The sequence below is a fragment of the Periplaneta americana genome, chromosome 12 (genome assembly GCF_040183065.1).
Source record: "Periplaneta americana isolate PAMFEO1 chromosome 12, P.americana_PAMFEO1_priV1, whole genome shotgun sequence".
Taxonomy (NCBI): domain Eukaryota; kingdom Metazoa; phylum Arthropoda; class Insecta; order Blattodea; family Blattidae; genus Periplaneta; species Periplaneta americana.
This window is the reverse complement of record NC_091128.1, coordinates 14,767,126-14,779,064: the sequence shown is the minus strand read 5'-3', so window position 1 is coordinate 14,779,064 and position 11,939 is coordinate 14,767,126.

Genomic DNA, 11,939 nt, shown 5'->3' with positions numbered 1-11,939 from the left:
AAACTTGTACTTGCTGTTTGGGAAAAGGAAATTGTATTAGAACAATGGAGATATACAATGGGGTTTAAAAAGGGTGCGTCAGCTACAATGGCTATTTGCGCCCTTATCTAAAATTTTAAACAAAACTAAAACATAAACAGTACAATAAGCATAATGCTAAAACCAACTAAAAACATTGTCATGGTATAAATGAGGTAAACAAATGCGGTATCAACAGGGGAATGAACAAAAATCATAAAATGAGCAGTTCTCAGACACCAGATAGTATTAAAATTAACGAATAGAATAAACGCCATCAGAGTCAAATTATATAGCACATTTCAAAATAAAAGGGTTGTAAAATATTCGGATATAAATGATCTGAAATGTCAAGAATTTAAAAGAAACAAATATAATACAAAAATGTCACCTCCAGATGTAAAGGGTCCAGAGGATAAGTGAAAAGGGTCATTAAAAATTGAATCACCTTGTCAAGTCCTGTTTTTTTTTTTTTTTATAAAATCTCAAAACTGTATTTGTACGATTGAAATCATTTCCAAGAGCGTCACGTAGAGTCGGCCGAATTGCATATTGTCGACGGTCAAGATCATATTTTCTACAGTGCAATAAAATATCCTCGACCGTAACTGGTGCATGTCATATCTCACACTTCGTTGAGGATTGCCGCGTAGGAGATGGCCATGCGTCAGACGACAGTGGCCAATTCTTAAGCGGGTAAGTAAAACTTCCTCATGTCATGACGCTCTTGCGGACGAATCCCAAACTCGAACAGTATTCTTTATACTTCGTAATTTTTTTCCCTCTTGTGCAGACCAATCTCCTTCCCTTTGTCGCCATATTTTATATTATAGGCAATTTTGAATATCTTGCCATCTCTCATGCCAGTACACCTCAGACTCATTCATAGCACCGTCCCTTGCTGCAGCATCCTTCGCCTCGTTACCAGGAATTCACACTACTCCAATCTCACAATCAGAGGTTACGAGAGTGTGGAAAAGTTCCTGGGTTCTCAAAACAAGCGGATCATCAGAATTCAAACGCTGCAGGGACTGAATGGCGCTTAAAGAGTCGGAGCAGATAAGGAATCTGCACCGGCGTTGTCTAATTAAAAACAATAAAGCTCTATAAAAAGCATATAGTTCTGCGGTAAAAACACTAGCGCTCTGGCCCAATTTATATTTAAATATCTGTCCATTTACAACAAAGGAGCAACCACCACACTCATTTATTCGGGATCCGTCAGCAAAAACGAATGAATAATTTGGAATCTGTGATAAACGTTCACTAAAAAGGAGTCCATAAACAAAAGCTGGTGTGAAATTCTTAAAACTTCGGCTCAGACTTTTATAAAACATGGGACGTCGCATAATCCACGGTGGAGTGGTCATATATTCTAGTGTGCGAACTATTGGTAGGCGGATGTCGAGATCAGAGAGCAGTTCACGAAACCTGACACCTGCTGGACGAAGTCTCCGTGGATTTTCACTGTATCGACCGCAAAGAGACGAATGATGAGAGGAGTCGTAAGAATTGTGCTCAGACTGTGAGCAGAGCTTAACCGCATGAGGACCACAACACATTACGTCGCCGATACAGTGATGGTTCTCCCACTTCGCAATACAGGCTCTCTATACGACTCGTTCGGAAGGTACCTGTAGCGAGTCGTATCCCATGATGATGGATAGTGTCTAAGAGACGTAGATTCGATTTATTTGCTGGGCCATAAATAAAACACCCATAATCCAGCTTTGATCGAATAAGAGCACCATAAAGCCGTATAAGCACTATTTTGTCTACACCACAGCGAACCCCTGATAAAAGGCGCAAAATATTGAACGATTTTCACAACGCCTTCTCAAATCATGTATATGCGCCTCCCACGTTAATTTATAATCAAAAATAAGGCCTAAAAATCTCGCAGTGTCTATATATTGCAACTCCACTCCATTAAGACGACGTTCAGGATATGGATGGATATGATGGTTGTAGAAGTGGACACACTGCGTTTTTAGAGTCGAGAATTTACACCCATTGCGAAGCGCCCATGTGTTAACGTAAGCCTTTTCTAGATCACATTGAATATTAGATAATCGGTTTTCCGATTCGAGTACCCACATCAGGCGTTTACTTATCATTTTTCCATAACTTTACACACACAGCTGGTGAGACAGAATGGTCTATAGCTCCCAGGTAAAGATGGATCCTTTCCAGGTTTCTGGACTGCAATTACAACAGCGGAATGCCAGGCAGATGGAAATATGCCCTCAGTCCAGATCCTTTTGTACACTTAGTCAAAATGAAAGTGGCCGGTCTCTTGAGCAGGGAAAATTTTCGAAGTTCCTTCGGATGAGCGCGCAGTTCAATACCGTAAACCTCCGTGCGCCGCTTTAGTTAAATCTATAATACAAGGCGCTGATTTGGGTTCCTTCCACAGCATGTTTTGAATCTCCATAGAGATAACTACTGAAGCTTTCCTGGCGACGTGATAATTCGACATTTTCTCGGGCTTCCAGCCAGGTCATAAGTTGGTGATCCACCGACGTTTCGAGGATGTTCATCTTCCTCGTCTTCAGAGTTAAGTGATATCTGAGGGAAAATCGAAAAATCGAAAGAGAATTGGGAGGAAAAATTTTAAAAGGTACGCAAAACGCGTCCTTGCAAGGGGTTGGGGGCTGTACAAAACTAAATATGTGAGCTCCAAGCCTGTTAGCCACTAGTCTCACTCCGGGTTACGCTGCTCCACTGAAGGAAATCTAGAAAATTTTGAAGGGGAAGCCGAAATTGGACGTAACCTCTTAGGTACCACATACGCGAGGGGGACTGAGATTTGATCAAGTGATCACGGAACGGGAAGAGGAAGAGCTGGCTGGTGTTTGCCGTTAGGATGGCAAGACGCTGTCATCTGTTGTTCGATGACAAAGCATGTGAAGGCCGTCGGAAGAAGCGCCGTGAAATCTAAATCTGCAATTTGAGAGGTCCCTTCCTTTCAATTGCGACTAATTGAGTGACCTTCTATATTTAATAGACAATTTATATAAGTTCTGAACTAGGGCATACGTCGTTTATAATAAGGGGAATATATATGGTTAAGGGCATATAGGTCCGTGGCCCATTTCTTATAGGGCTCATTCCGACATTTGTCTTACGCCTGAGGAAAACCACGGAATACCTTAGGCAGGATGAGTTGTCTCAAATAAGAGACTAGCCAATTTGGCTATTATGTAGGAGGTGATTGTTGTCATGAGCCTTGTTGATTTGTCTCAATTCCGAGACCAGCCATTTGGCTATATGAAGGCTCAATTGCGAAGAGGGGGGAGAGATGTAATTATTAATTAATTTAGAGTTAATTAGGGAGATTCATGGGGATATGAGTGCAGGTCCGTGGCCCATTTCTTTTAGGGCTCATCCCGACATTTGTCTTAGCGCCTTAGGAAAACCACGGAAAAACCTTAGGCAGGATGAGTTGTCTCAATATCAGAGACTAGCCAGTTGGCTCTTAGGTTGAATGACTCTATGAATCGATGGATATATACTAGCCAATTGGCTCTATGATAGTTCCATCGATCAACAAAAGTAGATATTGTTGGGGAGGGATTTTGTTTAGCCCAGTTAAGACAAGGTCATTTTAAAGCGGTTGCACTATCCAAAGAGTCTCATGGAGTTGAGTCGTGGCTACCAAAACCTGGGAGTAACACCAGCCTCCCTGTCCTCCTGTCTCAAGAGTATAGCTAATGGACCTGTCTGGTGTCTACGCCGTAACCTAGGATCATACTGGCCGAGGCCAGATATGAGCGGGTTGGGGTTAGCACGAGCTTCCGCATACGGGTTCCTAGCCAGTCGAGCAATGAACTCGTCTATGGTTGGCAACTCTAGTTCATCATGGAACTTTCTTAACGAGGCGACTCGGGGGAGATGGGTAATGAGTCGAATCACCTGGTTTTGGATAACTTGGAGTTTACGGAGATGGGACACTGCCGCAAACCCCCATGCGGGTGCGGCATAGGTAATGACAGAGCGAATGAGGGCCTTATACATGGTAAGTCGTACCCTCAGGTTGTCAGGAGTTAAGGCCGCCAGAATGGGATAGTGTCTAACTATCAGCCCGTTGGCCTTACGAAGAAGGGATTGGATGTGATCTCGGAAGGTGAGATGACAGTCCATAATGATCCCTAAATATTTAATTTGGTTCATCCACGGCATTTCTCGTCCGAAAAGTGTGGGTGGTGGTGGTATGTCTTCGAGCCTCGCTCTTAGTGAAAAGAGTATGGCCTGACATTTCTCTACATTGACCTTGATTCTCCAGTCGTGGAATCACGGCTGGAGGTGATCTAAGATCGAATGCAATCTACGGGACGCTAATCTATAAGTTTTGCCCATCGCCAAGAGGGCAGTGTCGTCTGCATAGATATACAGATGACTACTTCTGCCGTGGATATAGCGAAACGGGAGGTCATTAATGAATATATTGAAAAGTATGGGCCCGATAATGGAACCCTGTGGGACTCCTGCGTGAATTTCACGGGGGGTGGAGAAACTAGTGCCTACACGGGTTTTGAATGTACGGCCTCGGAGGTAGCTAGAAATGAGGCGTATCATTCCATCTGGGACTCCCATGCCAAAACTTGTCGAATGCTCGCTCGATGTCCAGGTAAGCTGCAGCTTCTACACGCTTCGTGCTCATAGTCCAGGTAATTTCCTCCGTCATGCGGAGTGCCTGGAGTGTAGTGGAACGACCAGGGTGGAAACCGAACTGCTCGTTCCTGACTTGGGGCAACACTACTTCAGTGAGGCGTCTATGTATGACCCGCTCCGCCAGTTTGCTGAGACAACTGAGGAGACTAATAAGCCTATAGTTGCTTGGATTCGTCTTATCCTTTCCGGGCTTTGGAAAGAGAACTACGTGAGCTTCTTTCCAGGGAATGGGATAGTGACCGGAAGCCAAGATGTTATTAATTATCTCTGCTATGCGCTTCATAGCTGACCTTGGGAGATGCTGCAATATAATTCCTTGGATACCGTCGGCTCCTGCGGCCTTATGAGGGCCGAGGCGACGAATGAAATGGGCGACCTAGTGGGTGTTCGTAGGTCGTATCCCATTTTCCGGCTCCCTGCTAAGGAGGTCTCGAACCGATTCCTCAACAGCTCTGATATGGGGCAAGTTTAAATTTTGTTCCACGGGTTGAAAAGTGGTCTCTGGAACGTCTGCCAGTGCGGTAGCCTTCTCCTCAGGAGTAAAGGCCGTGACATCTGGACCGACTACTAATGGGTGAATAGATTGAGACGGATTGGACAGAGCTCGAGATACACGCCAGACATCTGACACGTTTCTGCTGTCCATCGTTTCAACTTTGGATCTCCAAGCATCCACGACCGTCTCGTGGACCGCCTCACTGATCCGCCTGCGCAAGCGGTTCATTTCTATTCTATGTTGATCTAACCTAGTACGCTTCCACAATGTTCTTGCTCTATTGCGGGCGATCTTTAGGTCTCTAATATAGGCTGGGAGCTGCATCCGTCCCGGTTGTGAAGACCGTATCGGTCGAAAAAAATCGAAAAATCGAAGGAGAATTGGGAGGAAAATTTAAAAGGTACGCAAAACGCGTCCTTGCAAGGGGTTGGGGGCTTTACAAAACTAAATATGTGAGCTCCAAGCCTGTTGGCCACTAGTCTCACTCCGGGTTACGCTGCTCCCCTGAAGGAGCTCTAGAAAATGTTGAAGGGGAAGCCGAAATTGGACGTAACCTCTTAGGTACCACATACGCGAGGGGGGCTGAGATTGATCAATTGATCACGGAACGAGGCGAGGAGGAGTTGGCTGGTGTTTGCCGTTAGGATGGCAAGACGTCGTCATCTGTTGTTCGATGACAAAGCATGTGAAGGCCGTCGGAAGAAGCGCCGTGAAATCTAATGTGCAATTTGAGAGGTCCCTGTCCTTTCAATTTGCGACTTATTGAGTGACCTCGTATATTAATAGACTATTAATATTATCTGAACTAGGGCATACATCGTTTACAATAAAGGTGGAATATATATGGGGAAGGGCATATAGGTCCGTGGCCCATTTCTTATAGGGCTCATCCCGACATTTGTCTTACGCCTGAGGAAAACCACGGAATACCTTAGGCGAGATGAGTTGTCTCATGTATAGGAGACTAGCCAATTTGGCTATAATGTAGGAGGTGATTGTTATCATGAACCTTGTTGAATCTTCTCAATTTTGAGACCGTATCGGTATTGCAGCTCCTTAATTTATAGTGCCAGAGGGAGTCAGCCGAGGAGCTATGCGCCGATTGGCTGTTATTAGTGCGGACCGCGGCGAGAACGTTGCCGCCGTGTCGTCTTGCTTTGTGCTTTCCGGTTGAATGACCTTGGGTCTCACGGTGGGCTCGGCGGACGAGTTCTCCGCTGATGACGGCCCGTCGTCCGAGCGGTGAGAAATTTAATAGCCGGTGACCATGCCGCGCTTAGTTGGAGACCCGAGTCCCGGTTCAGGTTACCGCGTTCCGCCGCTATGGCCAGGGTTTCTTTTACTCTTCTATCCCAATAGCCCGCACACTTTACCAGGACCTCGGTGTTATTGAAATTAGCCCTATGGCTTTTTTCAATGCAATGTTCAGCCAATCCGGATTTTTCGGGCTGCATTAATCTGATGCTTCTTTGATGTTCCGAAAGACGCGTAGCTATTGTGCGTCCAGTCTGTCCAATGTAAGCCGCATCACATTCACACGGGATGCGGTAGATCCCTGGTACTCTGAGGCCTAGATCGTCTTTTACTGATCTGACCTTGTTCCTGATTTTTGGCGGAGGTTTGTGGATTGTTTTTATTCCATGCTTATAGAGCAGTCTGCTTATCTTTCCCGACAACTTCCCTGTGAATGGTAGACAGGCTGTGGCTGGTTTTTCCGCTTCTAATGAGTCCGTGATGGGCTGCTGCTGCTGCTGCTTCTTGTGTCTTACTCTATTCAAAGAGGCCGTGATGTCTTTAGCCAAATATCTATTCTGCTGGAGGGTGAGCTTCAGGTGTTGAAATTCAGTGTCTAATTGCTCGGGTCCGATATAGAGACTGCTCTATGGGCTGGTGAGTTAAGTATGCCCATCCGCTACGCTTTGTGATGGACACTATTCGCGTTCAGGTACAAGTTGGTGTGTGTGGGTTTACGGTATACCGCATGGCCCAGAGATCCGTTGTTATTTCTGGAGATAAGGATGTCCAGAAATGGGAGTTTACCGTTCGTTTCAACCTCCAACGTGAACTGGATCTGGGGTCGTAGACTGTTTATATGCCTGAGAAAATCTGGTAATGTGTCTTGTCCATGAGGCCAGATGACGAACGTATCGTCTACGTATCTGAAGAAATGTGTAGGCTTTAATGGCGCTGTAGCTAGTATTTCATGCTCAAGATGCTCCATATAGTAGTTGGCGATGGCTGTCTATCTGTTCATAGTAGGTGTTGTTCTGTAGAAAATATGTGGAGGTGAGCGTGTGGCGGAACAATTCCGTGATGTCAGGTGGAAATTGATCGGAAAGCAGTAGCATGGCTTCCGAGAGTGGGAAATGCCACAGTCATCCTTTCCTCAACGCAGTATTAGGAGAAGATCGATCAACTGCTGAACGATCCGGCCTATAAAATTCTCCAGAAAGATCCCACCAGCTCAGTAGAGAGACGCATCAACCAGCTAATCAAGAAATCCAGTCTCCGCGCCGAGAGTAAGCAGTTAGTTTCACCGTCAGGCATTGTACCACCCAGGTTATATGGTCTACCCAAGATACATAAGCCGGAGGTACCGCTAAGGCCTATAGTGGATGCGATTGGCAGCCCTACGTACCGCTTGGCCCGCTATCTCACCAACCTGCTGCAACCACTGGTGGGTGGGTGCGTACATCATGTGAAGAACTCTACACAATTTGTACAGATCCTCGACAACATCAAAGTGAAACCGTCCGACCTTCTAGTCAGCTTCGATGTAGTGTCCCTCTTCACCAGGGTTACTACGTTTAGGCCCTGATGATCACGGATTAGGTTAGTATAATAATCATATTCTCTTAAGCACAACTTGCAAATTAATTATTGCCAATTATTTAACCGTAAACGTATTATTTACTGAATGTTCCTTAGGCAATAGAGTGTAAAGCAGCAGGGATTAATAAAATAATTAACACAGTATTTTAATACCTCCACAGCATGCTTGGCCTGGAGCAGTGGTTAAGTTACTTAACCTCTATGCAGACAGTTCGAGTTCGAATCTCCGTAGTGTATATTTTGTTTTGTCCTTTCTTCAACTTTTTGCAACTCGTTTTAGTGTAATATGATCAAATAATTTTGCTTATGTTAATTGATGTTACTTACAGATAATTACAAAATTGGTGAAAATTTGTGTTTATAAGTCCAGGAAATCAGGATATATTTTATGATCAAGATTATGGTTCTTCTACTTTTTTACGTTTAGGCCCTGATGACACGGATTTAGGTTAGTATAATAATCATATTCCCTATAGCACAACTTGCAAATTAATTATTGCCAATTATTTAACCGTCAACATATTATTTACCGAATGTTCCTTAGCCAATAGAAAGTAAAACAGGAGGGATTAACAAAATAATTAACACAGCATTATAATACCACCACAGCATGATTTGCGTGGAGCAGTGGTTAAGCTACTTAACTTCTATGCAGATAGTTCGAGTTCGAATATCTGTTGTGAATTTTTTTTTTTTTGTGCTTTCTTTTATTTTTTACAACTGCTTTTAGTGTAACATAATCAAATAATTTTCCTTATGTTAATTCATGTTACTCACAGATAATTACAAAATTGATGAAAATTTGTGGTTATAATTCCAAAAAACCAGGATATATTTTATCACCAGTATTATGGTGTTTCTTCTTGTTTACAATTGCTATGTTTACGGCCTGATGATCACGGACTGAGATTAGTATAATAATCTTATTCCCTGTAGCACAACTTGCAAATTAGCTATTGTCCTTATCTAGCCATCAGCATATTTACTGAATGTTTTTTTTTTGGCAATTGAGTGCAAAACAGCAGGGATTAATAAAATAATTAACATAGCATTTTAACAATATGAAAGCTCCTAATTGTCGTCTTTAGTGTTACTTCCATCTAGTGTCAAAAGTTTCTATTAAAACTAACAACAACAACAACATCAATGGCACGACAGCCCTTCATGGGTCCTGGCCTTCTTCAGAAGTTTTCGCCATTCCTCCCTATCCAATGCCAAACTTCTCCAATTTTTAACACCCAAAGTCTTGATGTCATCCATCACACAGTCTTCCCATCTCAATCTAGGTCTCCCAACCTTCCTTCTTTCCATCGGAATAAATTTAAGAACTCTCTTCGCAACGCTATCATCTTGCATTCTCACAACATTCCCCGCCCAATCCAATCTTCTTATTTTTATGAATTTAACAATATCCGGCTCATTATATAATCTGTACAGTTCGAAATTATATCTTCCTATTAACACTAAAGGAATAATAAAGTGAAAAGTATAGGGATAAAAAAAATGACGAAACCTGTTATATTTTCATTGAAAAAAAGTTTAGTAATTCCAAGAAGATTTGAACTTGCAACCTCAAGAAATATTAATTAACGCTCTATCAACTACGCTAAAGGTTTTACTGCAGTTAGAATGGCATTGTAACGAGCAATGGTCATACTCGTCTTGAGAATTTGTTATACAGTATAATATAGTCGTTATGTTACAATATTCACTGTTTAAACACTCTGAACGATCTTTCTGTTTTTAATCTCGTATATGAATTATTTTCCCGGAAGATTTTAGTGATTAATAGTTGTGTTCCCCATTATAACTACTAGAAGAATATACGCAATCTTTTGAACAAAGCTTGGCTGTCCCGAGCGCTCACGGAAATACCCAATTCGAACTTAGTCTCTCAGACGCCAGCCACTTTAATTTTAACCAAGTGTACCTTCTCAGCAGGAAGGATTTGCCAGCTTCTGGGAGACGGCGAAGCATGCGGTTATGGATATTATCAGGGCCAGGTGAGATGTCAGCAGATGTATCTAGTGGCACCTCCAGCTCCTCGGATATGAACTGTATATTGTAATACTCTGTGTCATCTGATTTAAAATTGATGCTTTGTTTTTCTGCAGCATCCTTGATTTTTAGAAATTCCGAGTCATAATTATTTGAGCTGCTTGCCTGTGCAAATGAGCTAGCGAATATTTCAGCAATTTCTATGGCAATGGTGGTCGTTACTCCATTGTTCAAAAGGCCCGGAACTACAGAACTATGTTTCCGCATTATTCGGCGGACTTTGTCCCATACCGTGTTGGCTGGGGACGTTCTTTTTCAATGAAGTGACGTAGTTTGCCCAGACCGACTTCTTAGCATCGCACCCAGTGCGACGAGCTTTTGTTCGAAAACGTTTAAACTGGACAACATTTTCTTCGGTCGGATGGCGCTCAAATTGGCGTAAGGCACGTTTGCGGTCTTGGATTGTAACTTTGCAGGCACCCGTTCACCAATGGACAGAGAAGCGTTTTCGCCGGTAGGACGACCGGGGGATAGATAATTCCGCTGACTTAATAACCACATTTGGGAGATGCTCTACTACAGAGTCCACACTTTCACGTTTGTTGTCATCGAATGATATGGACTCCGAAAATCGGACCTAGTCCGCTTTTTTAATAACCCAGTTTGGAGAGCGAGATTCCTCAGACAATAAAGCGGACAAACGCATTCAGTGGGCTAGTGGTCAATACCGTGTAGGTCATGAATAATTGACCACATTAAATGTGTGGACAAAACTGGGCTACAAATGGAGATATCTATCATGGAGAAAATACCGTAAGCCAAAGATAGATGTGTTGCTTCCCCGGAATTCAGGGAATCAGATCGATACGGATACATAACTCTGCTAAGTGGTGAGATGCATTAAAATCCCTCACTAACGAGTATGGAGCCGGTATCTGCGATAGAATGTGTTCCACGTTATTACCTGAATAAGGTATATCTGGGAGCATACAGACACAAAGTATTGAAAACTGGACGCTAGGTAAAGTTACTGTTGCCGCTATACATTGATGAGGTGTGTTAATATTGATGACAGAGGAAAAGATACTTTGCCGGAGTGGGATGGCGCAGCCTCCATTGGCCCGAATACCGGCAAGATGATCGTAAAGGTAAACACTGTATCCTGAAAATTCAGGGAGTGTTCAGGTTGGAGGTGTGTCTCCTGAAGACATAAAATGGCGGGGTTCTCATGGTAGATCAATACTTGTAGTTCTGTAGGTTTGCTGCGTACACCGTTCACATTCCACTGCACAATAATCACGAGGAGCTAAATCATGATGGGGGCTTCACAGGAAACCTTCTGTTTTTATCTTTTCGGTGATTTGGTGCCCTCGAGTTCGACTGCTTAGTCTTCGAATGTGGCGACTCCCTTGCAGTTCGTCGCACTCCTGATCGTGATCTTGATCGAGGACGTGATCGAGAGCGTGATCTCGACCCGCCACCCGGACTAGGAGTGTGACGTTCTGGTGTTCTACCGGGCCTAGAATCCTTCCCTGCTGTAACGGCAGCGATCTTCTTAGGGACGTAATGCCTGATGTCAAGCCCACACGTGTGGTTTGACTCAGCAGTCTGAGTGGCAGCGTCTACATACATCTGGATTGCGATCAGAATTAGGTTCCCAGGTATATTTGAACGAGGTGACGTTTGCATGGTGGCATCAATTCTCTCTGTTGCTTTCTGCAGTACAGACGCATAGGACTTTGCCATTGCCTCCTTTTCTTTATCTTAAATATGCTTATGCTTCTCAAAGAACGTAATATTTTCGCGAACTTGAACTTGAACTTCAATCGTCATCTCCAGTATATTCGTTGGGTAATTTTTCTACCTAGAAGTGTGGTCCAGAGAACAATTCACACAGTGCTGGGTGTTGAAACATAGGGAA